At 30.5% G+C, this 4192-nt stretch overlaps 1 long non-coding RNA gene across 1 annotated transcript; it reads left to right on the top strand.

Moving 5' to 3' along the window:
- The first annotated feature begins 3142 nt into the window (after window positions 1-3142).
- Window positions 3143-4192, top strand: LOC123897088. Its single transcript, XR_006804788.1, has 3 exons — window positions 3143-3177; window positions 3277-3759; window positions 3836-4192. It is a non-coding gene; the product is annotated as an uncharacterized LOC123897088 (long non-coding RNA).

The following is a 4192-nucleotide window of genomic DNA, read 5'->3' as shown; positions in this document are numbered from 1 at the left end:
ATATATATATATATATATATATATATATATATATATATATATATATAAGTCGAATTTGAATCCCGAATACTTTACTTATTTACTTGACAAAAAACAATTAAGAAATAAAATAATATTTTGACTCTATAACACTTACCAAAGTCGTACGATTATCTTAACAAAGAGTAATAAATCATTGCTCTAATCAAGAGAATCACATGAAATAACAGGTTGTGAAGTGTGAACCTCTACCTTGTTAATTAACATTTACACATAAAAAACTATGTTGGTGTGTATTATCTGTCAAAGAAAAATATATGTTGGTGTGTATTACTATTACACTCTTTCAAAGCCGCCCCTAAATTCTATCTTCTCCCTAAATTCTAATTTCCTTCTTTTCAGGCCCGTAAGGCAGAAACTACAAAATGGATATCAATTTTTATATGGTTAATTAAATAACATTTTGACTCCTATAATTATATCATATTAACTTTCTTTAAAAATAAATGGTCCTTCAAATCATTTTTTTCTTCAATAAACTTGGTTTTTTTATGCTAAAGTAAGTTAAACGTAACACTATTGAGAGACTAAACGAAGAGAAACTCTTGAATAATCATAATTATTTAGTTATACTATTTAGACACACTCATATATTTGAAATGGACAAAAGAAAAAAAGAATTAAATGATATGTATTTTATTTAACTGTATCAAAATGGTGTGTCTAAATAATTGTGACCATTATTTTCTTTAAATGAAAGATTATATATTTTTAGGGTGCGTTTGATCTGCTAGAAAATAGGAGACTAGACTGGACAACTTTTGTTGTATTTTGTTTGATTTGAAACAGGTTATGGAACTGGAAAATTAGGCAGCAAAGGACATGATAAAAACAAGATTTTTTGTCCCTCACTGAACCACATGATAATTTTTTGTCCACAGTACGTACAACTATAAAAAATACGAAAATACCCATTTTATTTTCGAATATAAAAATATTATCGCCCTATATCTCTCCGGTACAGTTTTGTCCTGTCTTGTATTATCTTGTTCTATCATGTACTGTCCTGTCCAGTTCTTCCTGTTTTACGAATCAAACGCACACTTAGAGACCAAAAACATTTTTATTATGCAATTGTTAAATCGGATAAAAAAATAAAAATATATTTGGTATTCTTGGAGTTTAGTTGGATATTAGTACTATATGGACAAAATTCATTAAAATTTTAAATATATTTGAATATAATTAAATTAATATAATTAAAAAATATAATATGTCTTTGAATTTTGTATATATGTATTAGTATTCAACTAAACTCTAAGGTACTAAAGTATTCACCTAAAAAAATATATTAACTTTTACTTATATTTTAGGTTAAATTGGATAATTGGTCCCTTAATTTATTTATCGATTCATATTGATCATTTAACTAATTAATGTTACAAATTTATCTCTTAACTTTAATTTTAATTTGTTTGTTATATTGGTATTTTTCGTTAGTTTTTTTCAACTCATTATCAAATTCACTATCACGCTTAATAATGTTACAAATAAGATGTGGTTTCTTTTTTTTTTTTTGTACAAAAAGATGTGGTTTCTATTTGTATATTAGAAGGAAGTATACAACGGATAAATTTTGGAAATGAAAAATGTAATTAAAATTAACTTCAATAGTGAATTCAATAGTTTTTTTTTTTTAAGCAGGAAGTGAATTCAATAGTTATAGAGTATTATTTACTTACACAATCACTTAATTTTTTATTTACATGCACATAGCCATTAAGTTCAAAAGGAATAAAAAGTTGTTAAATATGTTTCTCATATTTATAAAATTATCGAATTTTATTTTTCAGTTTCATGAACTTGCTTTTTATATTTAAATAATCATCAATATAACTATATTATTTTTTGAACCTATGCTACTGATCAAAATCGTACTGTACAATTATCTCAACAAACAACATAAGATCATTGGTTTAATCAAGATAATCACATGAAATAACATGTTGTGAGCCTCTAGCTGCTCCACTATTCTCGGATTATACCATGTTATTAACATTAATTACATGCACACGTAAAGAAACATGTGTGAGTGTATTAAACATACACGATCAATCAAGATATTAGATTCAAAAGGTTAATAAACTCCTCATATTCGAAAGAACTTAGGTTTAACTCTTGATCACACTTTTTTTTAGAGTTTTTATCTTTTCTCTAAGTTATCTCTTTCTTCTTCTTAGTTCACTCCAAATGGGGTGGTGGAGTCATTTTTTCGACTAGTCAAATCATCCTATACATCGTTTTCACTTTTCCCCATCTATTAATCTAAATATGTGGTTAATTTTACATGAATTAGTGTTGTTTGATTTTTTGACTTTGCAGTGTTCGTTTTGTTTAGATTGATATATCAATTATTTCAGATTTAATCAATAACTTGATTGTAGATATTTTTTTGTTGGATTGGAGAAGAAGCTTGGCAAAAACTGTAATTTTATTGGGAAAATGACCCAACTTTTAAAAAACGCTCCCAGGAAAACAAAGGTAACAGAAACTCAAGCAAAGGGGGCAATTTGCATACTCAGGGATCTGTCAGCGTCTTTTGTCATGCTCAACAACTGGTAAAAATATATTTAATTTGTATATTTTTTGAAATATATGTAGATTTATGTCGCTATGTAGATCTGTCAGCGTCTTATATGTTTTTAATTCTATAAAATTGTTTAATTCCAAGCTCTATTGTTACTTAGCTTACAAAGGTTGATTACTGCCACACTTATGTTGTTAGCTTACAAAATGATGTTGTTATTACTGTCTGGACTGTGGTTTTCGACTGGCTGCAGCTACCGTTTATTGTCTGTTATTCATGTTATTTTATTAGGCCTGTTTGTCTGCTTTTGCAGCAGCAACTCTGCTTTTGCAACAGCAACTCAGTCTGCTTTTGGACTGAGTTTTTGTTTTGATTATTCAGTAGTTTTCCCGTGTGTTTGGCTCTATTTGTACCGTTTTCTTTCCTTGTTTTTGTGCTGGATCTTCTTGTATCCAATAATATGCTAGTACTCCTTATAATTGATTATTTTGTTGTGTGTGTAAAACTAGATAAAAGAGAAGGGTTCCAATGTAGACATCCCTGACATCCACAAAGATACTCACACAAAGAGCACGAGTGCCTATGTGGATCAGCGGTCTGAGACTACTCAGGTGAACTTGTAATTTGATATTTTTTTGAATTATTTTCTAATAGTTTTATGCATTAATTTTTATTTGACTTTATTAATTATTTATTATGTATGTATGCAGAAGTTATATGATGACTACATTGAGAAATTTCTGGAAAAACATACCGAGTATTCCAACCGTGATGAAATACCCGGCATCATCCGACGAGATATTTGGCAGGAGGTATCTGGACCCGGGACGAAGAAGACCAAATATGGTTTTGGGAAGTTAGCCCCCAACGTGAGACATGAAAACCTTATCCATATTCCTACACCTGAAGAAAGGTCTCGTCTTGTACCACTGCCCCCTGCGGCGCAAGCAGAAATTCAAAGATTGACTCAGGAGTTGTAGGCACAAAGAGAGGAGCTAAATAGGCGGGCCCAACAAGATGAAGAGAGGCATCAAATGATGCAGCAAATGATGGAGGAGCAAAGAAGAGAAATGAGCGCGTTAAAGGAAATGTTAGCTTCTTCGTCCAGGAATGCTCCAATTGACGAAACTAATCCTCACGAGGACTCAACTAATTCTAATAATGGGGACACAGACGCAAATTAGATAACAAAGGTATTACTCTTGATTTTTTAAGCTTACTCTTTTTGCCTCCCATATCTCATTTTCTCTCTTTTTATTGATGTTGCAGCAACTCTGTACAGTTTAGGGACTGATTTTGCGTAACTCGGATGGCGAAACAGTCTGAAGTGCATGCAAAAGAGAAGACTTTATGTTGATCTGCTTATGGCTGAAGCGCTAGGGTTTTGTTGGCTGAAGCGCTGAAGACTTTCTATTCATTTTGATGCTGCTAATGTGGTAAACTGTATTTATAGAAAATCTAGCTTTGCTGCTATTAATTTAATTGTCAAGGATTGTAGGAAGTTAATGACTAGGTTGACAAATGTACATGTTTTGTTTGTTGGTAGAACACAAATTCTGGTGCTAACAATATGGCCTCTTTGACTAGTATTATAGGTAATAGAATTTGGGTAATAGTATTATGGGT

Source organism: Trifolium pratense, linkage group LG7 (assembly GCF_020283565.1).
Source record: "Trifolium pratense cultivar HEN17-A07 linkage group LG7, ARS_RC_1.1, whole genome shotgun sequence".
In the NCBI taxonomy this organism is placed as follows: Eukaryota; Viridiplantae; Streptophyta; class Magnoliopsida; order Fabales; family Fabaceae; genus Trifolium; species Trifolium pratense.
The sequence above is the reverse complement of the archived record's forward strand: the minus strand, read 5'-3'. Positions and strand labels throughout refer to the sequence as shown.